Source organism: Phascolarctos cinereus, unplaced genomic scaffold (assembly GCF_003287225.1).
Source record: "Phascolarctos cinereus isolate Bilbo 61053 unplaced genomic scaffold, phaCin_HiC Scaffold_4;HRSCAF=312, whole genome shotgun sequence".
Classification (NCBI taxonomy): domain Eukaryota; kingdom Metazoa; phylum Chordata; class Mammalia; order Diprotodontia; family Phascolarctidae; genus Phascolarctos; species Phascolarctos cinereus.
The window spans coordinates 569554559-569575385 of record NW_027555847.1 but is presented as its reverse complement, the minus strand read 5'-3'; positions in this window follow the sequence as shown (position 1 = coordinate 569575385).

Genomic DNA, 20827 nt, shown 5'->3' with positions numbered 1-20827 from the left:
TTCTGGATTACCATCCATCTCCTCTCCATTAAATGTGAGGTCTCTTTTCTTTCTAAACTTTTTTCATCAGAAATCTCATGGATTCAATTATTATTGCTATGCAAATTATTCTAAAACCTATATATCCATTCTAAATCTCCCTCCTGAACTCCAGTCTATTATTTCTGACTCCCTGCTGGACATCTCCTGTAGGCATCTCAAATTCAACATATCAAAACTTTCTATATTTACTCCTAGTCTTTTTCCTTCTTCAGGCTTTTTTATATCTGGTGAAAACATTATCCTTCCAGTCATCCCAGTTTGCAACTTCATATTCATCCATGACCCTTCCTTCTTCTCATATCCCCTTTCCCACATGTAATCCGTTGTCAAGTCTTACTGATTCTGTCTCCATAACATCTTTCATATCTGTCCATTTTTCTTCACTTACAAGGACACTATCCTATCTTAGCCACTCATCATCTTTCTTTGCAATAGTCTCCTAGCTAGACTCCTTGTTTCTCCCCAATCTCTTTCATTTCCAATGCACCTGCCAAACAACTGCCAAAAAAACATTTCTAAGACATAAAATGAACATGTCACTCCTCTACTCAGTCTCTCCAGGGACTACCTATTGCCTTTAGGACGAAGTTCAAAGTTCTCAGCCTGGCATTTGAAGCTGATCACAAGCTGCTTCCCATTTTCCTTTCTAAACTCATTTAATATTGTTCTCTTTCATGCACTCTGCATATCAGCCAAATTGGCTTACAAGATATTCCCTGAACTCTACGTGTATCTCCTGTATCTGTGTCTTTGCACAGGCAGTCCCCTAAGCCTAATTCTCCCCTGTTCATCTTCTCCTCTTAGAAACTCTAGCTTCCTTCAAAGCTCAGCTTAGGTTCCCTCTCTTATAGGAGACCCTTTCTGATTTCTCTACCCCCACCCTCACCCCCCATGTTAAAGTCTCTAATTTTGAGAATTACTGTGTATTTACTTATGTGTATACATGTTCTAATCCTACTCCCCAAGTATAATGTAAATATCTTATCTTTGTATTACCAGTGCCTAGCATTGTGCCTAACTAGCTATGCAACCGTGGGAAGTTAAGTCCCTTAACTTCTGTTTGCTTCAGTTTCCTCATCTGTAAAATGAGGATAATAATATCACCTACCTCTCAGGGTTGTTGTGAGGATCAAATGAGATAAAAATTGTAAAGCATTTAGCACAGTGCCTGGCACATAGTAAGTGCTATATAAATGCTTGCCATTATTATTAGCTATTGTTACTTAATAAATGTTTGTTAAACTAATTACACTGAATCCTAACTCCAACACTTACTATGTATGTGACCTTGTCCTAATCACTTAGCCTCCTTGAAGACCCCACGGGATGTGTCCTAATGGAGGAAGTTGTCTTCCACGGTACTTGATAGCATGCAGCTGCCAATGTATCTCAGTGCAAAGTCAGCTGTGACAGTCTCTGGCTGTCCTAGTGTTTGTCCACTGATATCTGGCAAAACACTGAACTTTTGGGTTTTGAATTATTAGAGACCCTGGGGATCATTTAGTTCAGTCTTATAGATGATGAAGCAGAGAACCAGAAAGTTTAAACAAGTTGGCCAAGGTCACACAGGTAGCAGATTTTAGAGCCAGAATTCAAACCCATACCTCATGACTCAACCTGCAAAGTTCTTCCCATGTCCATCTCTGCAGGCACACATATAGCATCTAGTCCACAGTAGGAGTTTAAAAAATGCTTGTTGAATGTTCATTCATTCTAGTTGTGTCTAACTCTTTGTGACACCATTTGGGGTTTTCTTGATAGAAATAATACAGCAGCTTGCCATTTCCTTCTCCAGCTCATTTTACAGATGAGGAAACTGAGGCCAACTGAGGTAAAGTCACTTGCCCAGGGTCACACACCTACTAAGTGTATGAAGCTGGATTTAAACTCAGGTCTTCCTGACTCCAAGCCTGGTGCTCCATCCACTGTACCACCTAGCTGCTCACGCTTGTTGATTGAATGAATAAGCATATCCTAAAGCAAAGACCTGAGTCATTTGCTCTCTTTGCCCTTTTTGAATGAATTCTCCCATGTAGGGAGTAGGAGGTGGGAAACAAATATTACTTGCCACCTTGGCTGCGTCCCTGAAAGGATCTGCTGATCAAAAGACCACACAGATGCAAATCAAAGGAAAATGCCCAGGAAGACTTCTAGATCACTACAACCATACTACTCGCCTGCACACCAGAATCCTGCCTAGCTCTGTTCCTTTCCTTCCCTCACCTCTGTTATTCTGTGTCTGCAGGGTCTTAAAGGATTAGTTTCAGAATTAACCTTCAAATGACTGCATTACCTCCCACATTCAAATACATTGATTCAGGCAGCTTCCTTATGGGTGGAAATACCAGCAGTCACATGACACAAATAGACACTCTTGTCCTGATGCTGTATTCATGGTCCCCCTGCACTTCTCTACCTGTTGTGATAATGTTCCAAAAGATTAAATAATTAACCAAGTTGATATGACTAGTAAGAGGCAAAATTAAGACTAGGATCCACATCTTTTGACTTTAGATTCAGTGAATCTTTTTTCTCTGTATATTACACATTACATATATTACACATTGAGTGTCCTGCACTTATTGACAGTCCTGGCTTCTAGTCCTGATCTTGCCACCAATTAGCTATATGAATTTGGGTGAATCACTTGACCTCCGTTGACTTCAATTTTCTCATCTTTAGAATGAAAAGGTTGGACTAGATAACGCCCAAGATCTTTTCTAGCTCCACATTTGATGGTTCTGTCTACTGAGACAATCTACATTCTCTTATTTGTTTCTCTTTTCTCATATTTTATTGGCTGGTAGTTTTCAGCCATGGAACAAAGAAAAGCCAACATTCCCAGAAAGAGGCTGGAGTTGTTTATAACTTTGATTTCTAATCACTTTGGCAAATCCTTCACTGAGTGCTCCTTCATAGAAAGTATGTGATGGCAGTCTGTATGAAGCTCAGTGCTGGGTAGTCGTTCCATGTCAAGGGGGCATGACTACCTCCCAGACTTAGTATAAAAGGCAGTTCCAGGATGGAGGCAAGTGCTTCAGACAGTCAACTTTGTATCAGCTTCATCTCCTAAGATTTCCTGCTTATTGGCCTGATTTTCACTCCTTCTAATTGGCTTGTTTTCACCCCAGTTCTGACTTGCCCAGTCTCATTAGCTCATTCAGAGTTCCAGCTCTTATTTTCAGTTCTTGTCCTCATTTGGCCTCTGCTTCCTTGGCTTCCTGAACTGCCTCTCTGGATTGAACTTCACTATTCCAATTATGGTCTCTCTATACATCTTCCACATATTCCTGCCAAGCCCCAGTGGTTCTCATCCTAAGCTCTGGGCAAGAATTAGGGGGCAGGAATAGAGTTCCATGAGTCAAGTCATCACACCATAACACTATACATTTGAAAGATCACAGATTTAAAGATGGAAGGCTCTTTAAAACTTACTCAGTCCAACTCTGTGAGAGTTGGGGAGAGGCTATGACTTGCCCAAGGTCACACAGACTTAAATGTCAGTCAGTCAGTCAGCAAGCATTTATCAAGCACTTACTGTGTGCCATACACAGTGCTAAGTTCTGGGGTTTTGTGATTACAAATCCTCTTTATTCTTGTTTTTCTCTCCATTTTCCCTTTCTCTTTTTCAGATAGTCAATAGAAATGGAGAACCGGGTCAATAATTTTTTTTTCTTTGTAGATACCTTCTACTTTTTTTTTTTTAGGCAATTGGGGTTAAGTGACTTGCCCAGGGTCACACAGCTAGTAAGTGTCAAGTGTTTGGTCTGAGGCTGCATTTGAACTCAGATCCTCCTGACTTCAGGGCTGGTTCTCTACCCACTGTGCCACCTAGCTGCCTCGATGCCACAGAGAGGGGTCAGTGGAGAAAAATACCAGACTTCCCTATCCTCACTCCTGTTGTACTGGGACTATTTTGTGGAGTTCCAAAAAACCCAGGTTTTGGATTCTAAATATGCCTCATACATGCTTATTCAATGTGCTGAACAAAAACCTGGAATGAATGTTTTAAAACCCTGATGTTTAGAGCTGAGTGGCACAGTGGACCGGCCTTTACAAGTTTGGTGTCAAAAAGGAGGAATTGCAGCAGCAGGAGGGAGGTGCGGGGCACATCTGAGAACTGAGAAACGTGTTGTGCATGCGATTTTTTGAGCAGAGTGTTCTGGAGGGCCTGTGTCACTGAAGGCCATATGGATAACATGGCCCTGCTTGTCACACCACTGCCCCAAATGGCATATACACAGTGACTAATGCCTCATTTCTCAGACCTGCATGTCAAGGGCAGTCTGTAAACATGAAACCGCTTCAGCAGACCTAAAATGAGATATCAAAATCATCCCTGGAGAGACCAGAGGTTCTGTATATGGCCCTATTCTTCAATTCTTCCTAAATGCTCTCACTGGAGCATAATGTAAACCCACAGGTGTTTGCAGGCTCATTGCACTAAGAGCAAAAGAGATGAGAAAGAATATTCTACCTTGGGATGGTAACTTCAAGTTCCATTAGATTAGTCTCCTAGCTGGCCTTCTGTCCTCCACCCCCTCTTCTGTCCAATTGTTGCTTCATAACAATTCCAGATTAATTTTTCTAATGATTAACTAAATTAGCATTTATTAAGAACTTATTATGCATAAGATATTGTGATAAGAATTGTGGATGCCAGAGGAAAAATGATAGAGTACCATTCCTCAAGGGACTTCCTAGATATCACCTGCATGATGTGTGACCAGAAAAAAGATAGGTAAGTCACATGAGAAGAGTGAACAGTAAATGGAGAGCATGCATGCTTCGTTGATATTCACAATATCTCAAGAGACCTAGAGGAAGGTCCCCAACACACTGGGTGCCCCTTAGTAGAAGATTTAATGGATAGTATGGACAAGAGTTACACAGGATGAGAAGGTGTTCTGCTCCTCTGGAAAGAGTATCTACCTCAATGAGGTCGTAGTCCATCAGAGTAGCAGAGATAAGACATTCACAAAGAAAAATCTAGTATAAGATGTGGAGTAACTGGGGTATAAAATAGGTAAAATAAGGGCTACAGGCATGTTAAGTAAGAATTTGAGCAGAAAGAAGATAAGGACCCAAGGATAAAGAGAAGTACTCAAATGGAAAGAAAAAGGACTCAAGGGGATGTAAAAAGAGAAGGATAATGATAAGATGAGGAGGATCCAAGGAGAAGGATTTGAGAAAAAGAAGGAATTTATTAAGGTAAGAGAAGTTGACAAATTGGAATGGCAAGGTAAGAAGCTAGTAAGACAAAGGAAAGAAGCTGAGTATGGCAGTCAAGATAACATGAGGTAACAAGATGAGCAGACAATCAGCAAGCATTTATGAAATACTTACTATATGCCAGGAATTATGGTAGATAAGTGACGACTCTAACTTGGAAACAGTAGTTTTAGTACCAACGGTAGTATTAAGACACGGTAGTTCTTCAAGGAAGCCATCAGCAATAAAGACAAAAGACTGAGGATCTCACCTCCAGTTAGCATGGAGAGCAGGAAGAATTTTGCAGAGAACTGTGCTGAGTGCACAATATTTGTATCTCTGCCATGCTAAGTGACTATTATCTATAATAAAGTGCACTGTCTCTCTTATATTGCCAGATAAAGAAGGTAAAGGACTTATAGAACAACTTTCCACTCTCTAGGCTCTGTGAGAAAGAAGTGTTCCTTTTTTAAAAATAGAAGACAATTAAGGTGAAAACAAAGATGAAAAAAACATCTAAGAGAATAGAAAAAACTTGACCTTTGCCAGGAGGTTGGAGGTGGGATGGTGTACATATACACAGAGGAGGACATGAAAAATAGACCACCGAGCAACTTGTGTTAAGAAAAGATATCAGATTCTTCCCAAAGAGAAGGAAGCTGTAGAATCTGAAGAGGAAGCAGTAGTCTGTCTTGCAAGAAATGATATTGTAGATAGGTAAGAGATTATCCAATAATGGTCAGAGGTAGAGGAGACAGATTAGTTGTGGTTCATGACTTTCTCCTGAGGAGCAACTGTCAACCTAATAACAAGAAAAGATATATGTTTCTGCACTCTCCAACTCAGCTCCGCCCCTACATAAGTTATATACTCTATGTTAGTGTGTATGCCTGAGTTGTTTATAGGACCTCCTTCTCTTCTCCCTTTTCCCCATTGCTTGCATAAAGTTGTCTTTCTAGTACAAGTATCTAGGACATGATGAAAACATCACCACCACAACCCCCTCCAATTTGGTGACTACTCCTCATTTCTGGTGATTCATGTTGATACAAATTATAATTCCAGGTGGAATCTAGAAATCATTATTAGGAATTATGACATCTTTGACAAGAAACGGAAGACCTTAGGCGTGTAGGTGTCTTTTTTTTTAATCTCTCCTGCCAATCAAAGGCAAAGGATTCAGTAGAAAAAAGGATATTTGGGAAGTGAGCAGCTGGCTTAGAAGATGGTGTCTGACTGCTAAGGGGAATATATTTTGCAGGCGGGAGGTTGTTTGGGTGTTTGTTGGTGAGTGTCTGTTCTGTCAAAATAAAATGTATAAATAAATGTGTGTGTGTGTGTGTGTGTGTGTGTGTGTGTGTGTGTGTGTGTTTAAGAAGATGGTGTCTAAGCAAAGGATTTAGATTTCCAGACCATAGCTTAAAATTTTGGAATGACAGGCTCCTGGCCAGGAGGACAGTACCCAGCAACGACTCCCTAGAGAGACCTGTCTGCTCAGAAGTTTGTTGACATGGACAACAGCAAGGAGTTGGTCAAGGTGGAAGAACCCCAATTCTTCATTTACTATCTGTTAGGCAGTTAATATGCATTTATTAAGTACTTACTATGTGCCAGGCACTATGCTAAGTCCTGAGAATATGAAGAAAGGTAAAAACATAGTCTCTGCTTTCAAGAAAGGCCTCATCTATTGGAAGAAACAATGTGCAAATGACTATGCACATCCAGGACATAGATGGTAGAAGGTATTCTTAGTTAGAATGCACTAACAATGGGGGCACTAAAGAAGGAGAGGAATCGGAAAAGACCTCTTGCAGAAGGTGGGTTTTGATCTTAGTTTTGAAGGAAGCCAGGAGATGGAAGTAAGGAGGGAGAACATACCAGCCATGTGAGTGGTGGAGATAGAGCATCATTTTTGAGGAATAAACAAGAAAGTCAGTGTGTTATAAGATTGGGCCTGGTGGTCTTGAGATGCCATGACGATTTTCACTTAAGGGAGGTTGTAGCTTATAGAATCCATGCATGGCAACTATTGTCATAAGATTAGGCCTAACAGTCCCAAGCCCATCATGATAGTCTCCCCATAAGAAATGCTATAAGCTTAAAAAATATACTCATGGAGAAATACTGACAATATTTTCCAAAGGTTAGTACAGCTATGTACCCCAAATAGTATTTTGTCAACCACCAGCTTGTTTTTCTCTCTGATGACAGCCCCTCAAGTTAATATTTTGCCCTGACCCTAATATGCAAATTGCCCAGCTCTTGGGGGAAAGGGGCACCCAAAATCAGAGTATAAGAATCCCATTCTCGGAAGGGCACTCTGGAGCACACCCTTCCCTCCAGTGTGAGCACACCTTCCTGCTGGAGCACTCCGTACCTCCTGAATGGACTCATATCTCTGTGCTCCCCAACTCAGTGCCACCCTTACGTGAGTTACACTTTATGTGAGTGGGTATGCCTGAGTTGCATATAGGGTCCGTTTCTTCCTTCTCCCTTTTCCCCTCTTCCCCATTGCTTACAACAAATATTTGCATTTAACTGATTCTCATTGTTTTACATTTTATTCTCAGCATCTGAACTAATTAAGGGGTTATTTTCCTGAAGTCTCTGCATGTCCCTTGTTCCTCTCCTCAGACAGAAACTTAGAAAAGAACTTAACCTATTGACAGCCATACCTGCAGTGGGGTAGTACTGTAAGTTGTAAGCTGTAGAAAGCAAGTGTCAATAGAGGAATCCTACATCCTCCTAGAAGATACTCCCTTATGCCATAGGACTGTCGCAAAACAGAGTGTCACTGGGTCCTAGAGTTCATGGAGGAGAGTAAATAGTAATGATAATAATGAAGATGATGATAACTAGCATTTATGCAGTGCTTTAAGGTTTGCAAAATGACTTACAAATATCTCATTTTATCCTCACAATAATCCTAAGGAGTAGGTACTATTGTTTATCTCCATTTTACAGGTAGATGGAAATTAAGTGACTTACCCATTATCACACAGCTAATGAGTGTCCTCTGGCCAGACCCGAACTTCAAATATGCCTCCTGACCAGCGTCCTGAATCCTAGCTTACAACCCAGGAACATACAGAAGACTCCATACCTAAGTCCCGATGATCTGGTGCCTCCAAGAGCTTATATTTTTGTAGGATTTTAGTTGTTGAGACTGGAGTCTAGGCTATTTCATAATTCAACTAGAATATGCTGTTACTTGCTTTCATATTTTTTCTCTGGACTGGGAGGGAAGATATCATCACTTCTGAGGAAGTACTGATGCCATGTCACTTTCCTAGGAAGAATATTCTGAAGGGTAGAAGAAGGAAAAGAGAAAATCTATGGTCAAGAAAATTCTCCCCTTTCATTACATGAAGTCCAGGAATTTTACCAGCAGCAAAGTCAAGCCATGGATGGGTCTAAACCAGTGTGGCTTGAGTGAGAGGTCTGTACTGGGTTGGTAGCTAATACAGAAAACTGCCCAAATATTGACATCTGTCTAGGTTGAAAGAATTGAGACTGTATGGCCTGGAGAAAAGAAGACAGGGTGTGTATGATGACTGTCTTCAAGTATTTGAAAGACTGTTATTTGGAAGATGGTCTTAGAGGGTAACTTAGAGGGTAATCAATCAGTCAATCAATACTTATTAAGCATCTATTAGGTGCCAGGCACTATGCTAAGCACTGGGGATGCAAGAAGAGGCAAAAAAAATTAGTTCTGTTCAAGGAGCTTGATCTAACCTTGATCAATCTAATGGGGGAGACAATATGCAAACAAATATAAGTAAAACAAACTATATACAGAGTAAATAGGAATTAACTAACAATGAGAAGGCACTAGAATTAAGAGGAGATGAAAAAGTCTTCCAATAAAAAAAAAGAGATTTTAGTTGAGGAACAATGGTTAGAAGTTGTAAAGGCAAATTAAAAAACTTCATAGCAAGTAGGGAGCCCTGTGAAGCAAGAGTGAGTTTCCTCTGGACTTGGTGGATTTCTCTTTTTTGATCATCATCAGGGAAAGATTGGATGACCAAATTGTGGTGGGTATTCTAGTTGAAATAAGGAGTGGATTAGATGGTCTCTGAGGTACATTCCCACTCCTTTTGGGAAGGAAAAGACACCATCAGCTGGGAGGCTCAGAGAAAGCTCAATAGAGAATATGATACTGGAGGCAAGACCTGAGGGCAGTTACAGATTCTGAAAAGCAGAGCGAGTGCATTCCAGGCTTGGAAGTGGCCCACACAAATACAAGGAAATAGGAGGCATGTAGGGTTTGCAGAATTGCTACTGGAATAGTAATGTCACTGGAAGAGAAAGCATAAAGGGAAGCCCAGAAATATGAAATTAGGCTGGAGAGGTAGGTATGTAAGGTCTTGAATTCCAGGCCAAGAAATTCATCCTTTGTGCCAGGGGCAAGGTCAGATCTGTATCTCAAGAAAATTATTGTTGCAGATGTATGTGAAGGATGGATTGGAGACAGGATATAACCCTTGGTTACGTTACTCATAGACGGCTTGATGGCTCAGTAGAAAGATCACCAGGCCTGTAACAAGAAGATCTGAGTTCAAATTCAGCCTCAGACATTTTCTGAGTGACCCTGGGCAAGTCACTTATTCTCTATTTGCCTAAAGCCCAATTCAAATGATATCTTCTCCATAGGCAGCCTTCAGTGACCCCATGTTAGTAACAGCCATCTCCCTCTTTGTCCTTAGTGACATAAAACTTTTTCTTAGGCTTCTCTGATTACCTTATCATGTCTCTTTTTGTACTGTAGTCATCTGTGTTTCCGTCTTATACCCTTATTAGACCTAAGCTCCATAAGAGCAGGGACCATATCTTACTTAACCTTTGCATCTGTGGACCTGTGAGCTCATCAATTGCACAGATCATAACCTAGCCATGCCTGCCAATCCTGGATGATGTCTTGTCCATATCTTCCCATAAATTTACCACAGGAGCTACACCCAGTTTCCTGGAGTCTCCCTTGAGTTTTCTTCACCTTAACTGAATACCATTGGGGCAGTCAGGTTGTTCCTCTATCTTTTTAGGTGACTGGTCCATCATTTTTTCTGGTCATAAATTTCTCTGAATTCTTCACCCTATTTTTTGCCATGTTTCTCATTTATAATGCCAATTTCTCATATATAATGTGTTACATTTTGCTCACCCTCACCATGATCACCATGCACCACTCCATTTCCTTTTGGGTGATGCTTAACTTCACTTCTTCAGGAACCATGACTCAGATACAGAAAGCATTTACTAAATGTTTAGTTGTCATGGAATCCTCTGAGTCTTCCTTTAGTTTTGGAGATAAAACCAAGTGTCTGACAGTTATACTTCCAAATTCCAGTCTAGATGAAAGAGAATCCAGATTCTACCATCTACCCTGGAACGTCAACAGACTACATAGAAGTGGAGAGGAGAGTGAATTAGGATCCCTTGCTGCAATGAGAGCATTCTCATTGAACGCAAGACTTACTAGAACAATGGAAAAATTTGTGTGCTCCTTTGAAGCCTGTGGCAGCTAGAAGTCATAGTACTGTGTTCCTGTGGAAGCCATATAAAGAAATTGGGCCAGCCCTTGTACTTGTCCAGAAAGTAGCAGGAAAAAAAACCTCTCATAGTCTTTGTTCCTATGCTGAGATTTTGGAGTACCTGGCCCACATGAGAAAGGAACCACTGGGAGGGTCTACCTATCCCCACAGTCCTCTGTTACTATAGCCACAGAGGCCATTTTCCATTTCTTCTCCCCCACTGGAGGAGATGGCTATCCAATAAAACCTACTGCCAAGACAACTGTGTACTGGCATTGGTTTCAGATTGTAGAAAAGTACCCAGACAGAGCTACCACATAATGTTAAACCATGGCCTGTTCCACCCAAATAGCAGTGTTGTCAGTGGGGAGAAGGCATGAGGCTGGCCAGTTCTGAGGGCCTCTTGCACAAGAGCTGGCAGTTCCTAGGCCCAAAGAATTGGTTTTTGTCAGATTCACTCAGTTCACTGAAAACATCCAAAATGACTGCCTTGTCACATCCTGCTGAAATCTGCAGTTTTCATTCTAGAGCACTGGCTCACTTGTGGTGTTGTTGTCAAGCAATTTGAAGAGAGAATTGTACTAATTCTGCTTATCCCCAAAGTGTGAAATTGTGGAATATGGTGCCAAATGGATGATCATGTATCTTTCTCAGTTTATTCATTCTCAAAGATACTTATTTTCTGGCGAATTTCTCTAGCAAAGAGCAATGGAAGATGGAGAAAATTACCCAGGCAATTCAGTCCCCAAATATGGAAAAGAAAGAAAAAAGAGGTTTGGGGAAGGGGAAAGCCTGAATAATCCAAATGTCTTTGTTTACACAGGAAAAAATAATCACATGACCTACATAGGCTGCAGACTAGAGTGTTTGCTGAACCAAAAGGATATATCTTTTATTTATGAAACAAAAAAATGAAGCAAATTTGTATCTGTTAAAGGGGAAAATACAGTTCTAATTTTATTTATTCCATTTCCATGCTATATGAACTCTCCTTTTCAAAGGCATGTATTAAGATTATCATTTGAAATATCTAAAGGAAGTAAAGACAGCAATTTTGTTTTAATGATAAAGGTAATTGTCTCCATTCTCCTATCCCTTCTGCACTTGTAGGCATATTTTCACATTCATCTGCAGTGTGGTAGAAAGAATGCTTATATGAGTGATAGAATCTTGCTTCAGGTTCATAATCTATATAATAAAGACTTCAGGCTAAATTTCCTTGAAGACCGTTTCCAGCTCTGATGCTAAAACATTTTATGATCTTCTGTATAAAAGAATATTGTTAATTTGAAAATATTTTAGTTGCATATGAATCATGATTAATTTTTGCAATTAATTTTTGCTAGCATTTGTTATCTTTTCCTCCTACTCCCCCCACCCACCACTGAACAATTTTTTTTTAAGAAAAAGAAAATTCTCAAAACAAATAGCAGAGCCCAACAAATTCCTGCATTGGTCACATCAAAAAAACTTATGCCCCATTCTTCATTTTAAGTCTGTCCTCTCTTTGGCAGGAGGTAGGTAGCTTTCTTCATCTTCAGTCCTCTATGCTTGTTGTTTATCATAGCATTGAATGGAGTTCTAAAGTCTTTTGAAGTTGTTTTTCTTTATAATGTTGTCATTACATAAAATATTCTCCTAGTTCTGCTCATTTCTTTCTTCATCAGTTTATAGAGCCTTCCTATTTCCTCTGAAACTGTCCATTTCTTACAGCACAATAATATTTCATGACATTCATATCCAATAGATACGCAGCTACTTAGTTTCCAATTTTTAGTGACAATGAAAAGAGCTACTATAACTAACTTTGGTATGTGTGGGTCTTTTTCCTCTTTATTTAATCTATTAGGGTTATAGGACTACTAGTAGTATTGCTGGGACCAAAGAGCATGAATGGTTTTGTGACTGTTTGGGTATAATTCCAAATTGCTTTTGGCTGGTCCAATTCATAGCTCCACCAATAACGTATTAATATTCCCATAGCCCTTTGATCTTTGTCATTTTCCTCTTTTTTCCTATTTGTCATTCTGATGGGTGAGAGGTAGAATCTCAGAGTTTGCTATAATTTTCACTTACTTAATTATTAATGATTGGAAACATTTTTATTTGGTCATTGATGACTTTGATTTCTCTTTTTGAAAACTGCCTATTCATATTAATTGGCCATTTACCTATTGGGGAATGGCTCGTAGTCTTGTAAAACAATTTTTTTCTCCATAATGCTAAATAGTACTTGAAGGTTTACAGACAGCACTAAAAATAATTTTAAACAGCATCTCAGTGTTTGATAATCCTAAGAACTGAAATTACTGGAGGAAGGACTCCCTTTTTGATAAGAACTACAGGTGAAAATGGAAAGCAGTTTGGCAGAAATTAGTTTTAGATGAACATCTTGTACCATATGCTATAGTAAGCTCAAAATGAATATGTACGTATGAATATGAATATAATAGGTCATACCATTAAAAAACTAGAAAAGAACAGGAGAAGGTATCTTTCAGGACTATGATTACAGGCAGAATCCTAATCAAATGAGACATACAAGTGATCATAAAAGGTAAGACAGACAATTTTGATTACACAAAATAAAGCTTTGCATAAAGAAAATCAATGAATTTAGAATAAGGGAAAGTATAGAGCAGAAAAAATATTTTTGCCTCAGATATCACCAGTTCTATCTGATATCTAAGATATCTAGGGACTTGACATAACTATATGATACCAGGAACAATTTCCCCATTTATAAGAGGTCAAAGGATATGAACAATTAAGGAAAAAAAGGAATTGTGAATTAGAAATGACTATTGAAAAACACTCCAAATTACTGACAGTAAAAAGACTACAGAATAAAACATCTCTGAGGTTCTTCCTCATTCCTCACAAATTTACAAAGATGGAGAAAGATGGGAACAAGCAAGCTTGGAAAGGCTATAGTAAAATAGATAAACTGATGCACTATTGGTGGAGGTATAAAATGATGGCACATTTTGGAATTTTATATGAGAAAAGTGACAAAATCATCCATACCTTGGACAAAAAAAAAATCAAAGTTGAAAGAAATGAAGGCTTAATTGTTGTTGTTCAGTTGTTCAGTCATATCCAACTCTTTGTGACCCCATGAACCACAACATGCCAGGCCCTTCTATCCTCCACTATTTCCCAAAGTGTCCAAATTCATATTCCTTGTTTCCATGACAGTATCCATCCATTTCATCCTCTGCCATCCCCTTTTCCTTTTGCTTTCAATCTTTCCCAACATTGGGGTCTTTTCCAGTGAGTCCTTTCTTCTCATCATATGGCCAAAGTATTTAAGCTTCAGTTTCGGTATTTGACTTTCTAGTAAAGAGCCTGAATTAATTTATCTAAGCATTGACTGATTTGACCTCCTTGCTGTCCAGGGAACTCTCAAAAGTCTTCTCCAGCACCACCGTTGGAAAATGTTGATTCCGTGGTGCTCAGCTTTCATTATAGTCCAACTCTCACAGCCATACATTGCTACTGGAAAAAATGCTTAATATATATGTCAAAATATTCATAGCAATACCTTTTTTGGTAGCAAAGAACTGGAAATAAAGGGGGTGCCCATTGGGAAATGGCTGAAAACACAATACTATATGGCTATCACACAATATTATAATATAATAAAAATGAAGAATATGAGGAATTCAGAGAAACATGTCAAGATTCGTATGAACTGATGGTTAAAATAGAACCAAAAGAATGACATAAACAATAACTACCACAATCTAAATGAAAAGTTCACTCAAAAGACATAGAAGTCAGAATAACTGAAAAACAAAACCAGTTATAGTCCCAGAGAAGACATCATGAAACACATCTCTCTCTTCATGGCAGTGAGGAGGCAACTACTAGGTCAGAATATTGTGTACATTGTCATATGTGGTCATTGTTCTGGGTATTTGTGCTTATTGTTTTTCTTTGTTATAAAGGAAGGTTTAAACATGGGAAGGGGAAAAGGGAGGTATTTTTTATTTCCCCAGAAATGAATGTGATATAAATATATCTTCATTTCTCATAGACTACACTCCAGACTTCTACATTATACCCTAAAGTCCTCTTCATCCTGGAAATTCATTTCAGCCCTGGAATTCATACTCTCTGTCTCCTTGACTTATCCCTCTGAATGGATGGCTTCTTTAAGAACTACTATTTAAGTAGGGCTTCTAGGCCAGCCATCTCTTCATTTCTTACCAGAAGGCGCTCCCTGAGCCATCTCCAGTCATCCTAATGAATATCTGGCCACTGGACTCAGATGGCTCTGGAGGAGAAAGTGAGGCTGGTGACCTTGCAGCCCTCCCTTACTCAAGTCAAAGTCAATTGCAAGTCATGTCATCATCTCCCTGATGTCATGATCCTCTTTGAGAATGAAGGACAAACACAACAACAAAGGAGGCACTCTAGGCTCCTCTATCATGTCACCATATGATGGTACATCATCAGGATACCTTCATCCTTTTCCTCCCTTTTGAGTTTCCTATTATGTGTTGGCTTCCCCCATTAGAATGTAAGATCCTGACCATGTGAATTTCTTGTAAAGGTTTTATCATTTTTTCTTTTTTCGTTGGGGAAAGGCAGTGTGGGAGAGAGAAAAAAATAAATGCTTGGTAATTGAAAAAATAAATTTAGCTAAAAAAAAGAAGAGAACGTAGGCTCATTGGGGTCAGGGACTGTCTTTCTTTTTGCTTGTGTTTTTATTCCCAGAGCTTAGCACAGTGCCTGGCACATAATGCATACTTAAATGCTTTTTGACTGCAGATTGACTATGAAGACAAAAGGCAACACTTAAATTTATTTTAAGTACTTCACAAAAATGGATTTTGAGCTGGGTCACTAGAAGCCGTATAGTCCAACACCCCAATTTTACAGTTGAGTACGCTGAGACCCAGATGGGTCAAGTGACATGTCCAAGATGCTAGGTGGCCAGTCAGAGCATAGATACCCACTTATCAAAGGAATTGTATGAGAGAGTCCAACACTGGGTCAGGGATGTACTAGATGACCTCTACAAGGTCCTTCCAACACTTTCAAGTCTATACATATATTTCAATGGATCTATCATCAAATTGAAGTGGGTGCCCCTGATGTAGTTTCCAAATCATCCGTTGCTTTTGACAGTATTGTATTCTGGTCCATGCCTTCTCACAAATCTTCCAAAGACGTTGTATTCAGCATGCTGGAGACCTTCTGTTAGCATTTTCTCTGGGCACCAATATAACCTTCAGTCTATCTATCTGTTGTTCCTTACTTTTTCTACATGACTAGTCCACCTCCATTTCCTAGACTAGATGTGTGATTTAACTGGTAAAGGAAACCCTTAGTAGAGAAATTCCCTCTATCAATGCCAATCAACTCCTCTATTATACACAGTCTCATAGTTGCCTGAGACATATTTGCCTGTGCACAAGGTCACACAGACAGTATATCAAGGGGGGGGCATGAGCCCAGGTCTTCTTGGCTCCAAATCTGGCTTTCTGTTCACTTTACCATTCTGCTTCTCTTCCTGGGGGATGTCACATATAAAATGGCTGAACTGGCATAGAAAAAGACCAAGCATAGCAAAGGAATTAAGGCAGCATTACTAAACACTGTTAAGACCTGCTGCTTGCCTTTCTTTTCTGCTGACAAAACACTCTGCAGCCTTACATCCTATGGGATCACTGCTGTGTTGTGTCTTATACCCAGGACTTTATACCTTAGCCTTACTTTTCCTCCTTTACCCAGTTTTGACCCCTTAACCTGCCACTTAAATGAGCTGATAGCCACCATCCTAAAATCCCTTGACTGCTGACCTTTTCACCATTCTAAATCTGCTAATCTTCAATGCTGGATTATTTCCTGCCTTCCAGGTTTCTTTTCCCTCTCAGCCCTCCTTCCAGGCATTGCTATGCATAGTATCAAAATCCAGCTTTCTGGATTACTTTCACTCTAAATTCATATTGCGTAACTGTAACTGAGCCCTTACAGCTCCCTGGTAATATTTTTATTCATCTCATTGATTCCCAACCTGGTTTCCCTACAAATATTCCAAATCTCTCCTCTCCTTTCAATCCCCTATGAATTTCCCACCTTCCATACTCACATCATATAGCTTAACTTCTACTTTACCAAAAAATACTGAGGTCATTTGTCATGAGATTCCTCAGCTTCTATGGTGTGGTGCAAAGAGTGCTAGATTTGAAGGCAAGATGGACCTGGAATTAAATTCTGCCTCAGACATTTACTAGCTCTGTGATCTTGGGCAAGTCACTTGACCTCTCAGCCTCAGTTTCTTTACCTGTAAAGTGTAAATAATCTTCACCTCATTATTGTGAAGATCAAATAAGATAATTTACATAAATTTTTTTAAAACACTACATACATGTAAATGATTATTATTGTTATGGGTATTGTGTATCATAACATCTCAGTTTCCTCACTCATTCTATTTTCTTTTACTATTACCTGTTTCAAAAGAGGAGATGGTTAAGCCCTCCATCTTCACCTGTGGTGCTATTCTGTCCAGGCTCCTCTGTAACCTTACTTCAGGGATCATCCACCCTCCCTCATTAATCTTAAATTTCTCCCCTTCCATTGGCTTATTCTCCTCAACTACAAACATGCTAAGGTGTCCCCAGTCCTCAAAAAATACAATTTCCCCTGTCTCATGAAACTTCAGCACCACATCTCTCCTTTTCTTTGCCAAACTAGCACTGTGTAACTGCCTTATGTTCTTCTTCTCTTCCATTCTTTGCTATAATTATTAATGCTTCACATTGGTGACTGTGTAAGCAAGATTGTAAGCTCCAGGAGGACAGGAGCTGAAATTAAATTATCTTTGTATTTCTCCCAGTTCTTGGCACTAGTAGGAGCAGAAGCAAGAGAGAGTAGTGTCATGACAACCCAGAGAAGAGATTGATTGTACCCAAGAGACAAACATGGTCAGCAGTGTCAAGGGCTGCAGGGAGGCAAGAAGGCTGAGGATTGAAAAAAGAAAAATGTCCTATTTGCCAAATGAAATCATTGATCACTTTTTCTGAGTAATTTAATCATTTTTGTTAATAAGGCCAGCAGGTTATTAATAAAAGGATTGTCATTTGGCATCTCTCTCTGACCAAAGACAATCATGGCAGTGGACTGACAGTTTATATACACTTCCAATCCACTGGTAATTTTGAAGAGAGTAATTTCAGTTTAATGATGAAGTTGGAAATCAAATTTCAGAGGGCTTAGAAGAGAGTGAGAGGAAGGGAATGCACACATTGAGTGATGATGTCTTTTTCAAGGAGTTTAGCTGAGAAGAGGAAGGCAGAGAAACAATAGCTAGCAAGGATGGTAGCTCAGTAGATAGATCACTGAGCCTGGAGTCAGGAAGACCTGAATTCAAATCCAGCCTCAGATACTTACTAGCTGTGTGACCCTAGGCAAGTCACTTAATCTCTGTTTTCCTCAATCCACTGGAGAAGGAAATGACAAACTACTCCAGTATCTTTGCCAAGAAAATCCCATAATGGGGTCACAAAGGGTCAGATATGACTGAACAGTCACAACAAACTGATGATAGTAGGGTTTCTTCAAGATGGGTAGATTTATGCAGTAGAAAAAGAACCAGTGACAGGGAAAGATTAGAGATGGAAGAAACTAATTGTAGGGTGATTCTACTACAGGAGAAAGGAGGTATCAAGAATGTACGCAGAATGCTGGTCTTGGAATTCCCTGGATAAGGTGTCATACTCAGTGGTGATGACACTGGCAAGTGGTTTGGGAGTATGGAGATTTGTATAAATGAGAATTTTGGGAAAATTGATCTGGCAGTGGCCTTTAGAGTGAATTGAGTTGGGGGAAGAGACTGGAGTCAGGGAGACCAGGTTAAAATATCTAGGCAATAATCTAGGAGGGAGGTGGTGGATGTGTAAGGGTGAGGGAGAATGAAGCAGCAGGAGGTGAAATGATCCATCCCTTATCATTGGTCAAAACAATGCTGTTATTAACTGTGTAAAATATCTGTGAAACTATAAAAAATCTATCTTGGATAGCCACTTTTCTGGGGTCAAATAACTCAGCGACTTGTGAACAGACAAGTAGGTGGTGTGGGCTGCTGGACTGGACAGGTGTGAACTGTTAATTGGAATCAGCAAGCATCAGTCTTCTCAGACCTACAGATGTGCCAAGAATTAATGCTGGAACTTGGTGGGAGGTGCAATAGGGGACATCAGTTTTCTAACTAGATAAGAAATGACTGGGTTCAAGCATTGGCAAGAATTAGTCATGTACTGGTTGTCTTCAGAGAAACCATGGCATCTGGACATGGGCCAAATCAAGACCTAAATGCTAATTAGATGGGAATGGGGCCAGAGAGTTCTAGAAGCTGTGCTAGCTATTTATGTCGGGATTTGAAATTCTTAGGATGGCAATTTTTTATAGATTCTTCAATTTTATATCTATAAGCTACTTTATTTTGTTTTTAATTGATATATTAATAGTTTTATGAAAAACTCTATCTTTGGCTTAGGCAAATAAAGGTGAAAAGAGAGTTCATCCACATCTAGGCCTGGAGATCTAGTGAGTGAGTGTGTCAGGGAGGGTTGTCTGGGTACCTCAGAGGCCAGGCATTGATAAGTGGCAGCAAAGACATTCACAAGAACTCTGGGCTGCTGGTCAATGAGAGAGAAGTGAAAAAAGAAAAACAATTAATGAGAGGTATACAAAAAGGTCTGGAGTTCATTTATAAATACTGACTTATCCTTCCCTACCAACCCCTATACATAAACTTTTCAGATCCTCAGAATATTTTTTTTTTATAAAATCAAGATTTTGTACCTACTTGACTCCAAGATGTGATACCTGGGTAGCTAAAAGGAGAAGGAGGAGTTGATATTGAGGGAAAGATTTGGCTTTAGACATGCGGAATGTGAGGTGATAGAGGACACCTAGGAGAGAGCTGTCTCTCAGACAATTGGAATTGTAGAACTGAAAATATGGGCTGCAAATATAGACCTGAGACTGGGGACAATAGCTGAAGGAATGAGAATGGACAGGATCAGGAAAGACAGTGTATATAGAGAGAAGAAGGACCAAGGAAAGAGCCTTGTGGTATACTTATTTGTTAAGGCAGAAAAAGAATGAAAATGAATTTCTCTACCCTTTCACCTATAAATTTATGCATTGATTTGTTGCATTTCCAAACATAGATTAATTTCTTTTACTGATTGCAAATATAGAAAGATCTGAAGCAGAAGGCAAGAAGCAAGAAGAGCCAGAGGATATATCTTCACAAAGGCTAGTCATCATATTGCAGGGGAAATATGCTTTGAAGAATATCAGGCTGCAGTCATAAATCAAACACCTGAAGATGTTCTATATTTTGCAACATTTGAAAGCATGTTTTCCACTTCCAGCCTCAAATATGGTGCTGTTTTATATTAAAGCAACATACAATAGCATTGCTATCATTAATTACATTTGTGCCTTTGAATCTTGGATCCAAAGAGATTTGCAGCAGTATGAATTTGTTGACAGCAAAATTTGTCCTGTTTCTTAATAAAGTCTTTCACTTTGCTTTCTTCAGTATAGATATATACTTAGATTTGCAAAAATAAATAATACGTTTTTTTGTTTTACATCTGTCATTTGGTAAGCAATGTCTGACAATAGCGCCCTATCAAATTTAGGTGGAACAATAGCTGAAGAAAGCTCTCTAAGAGCAAGGAATATTTTTCAATCTTGTTTTTGAATGAGTCAGAATCAGAGTTGGTAAACATTTATTAAGTGCCTACTATGTTCCTGGCATTGTGCTAAGCATGGGGGATACAAAGAAAAGCATAAATACAGTTCCTGCCTTCAAGGAGCTCATAATCTGAACAGGGGTGAGGTGAGGTGGAGAGCAATATGTAAAAAGAAGTTGAAAAGAGGAGAAAGGCTGGTGGGTACACAGTGCTGGGCAGGAAAAACTCCTGGAGGCGGAGCGGAAAATGATCTAAGGAGAGGTATGAGTTATAGAATTGCTATCCTCTTGCAGAATGAATAGCCTGTTAATCTTGAAGTTT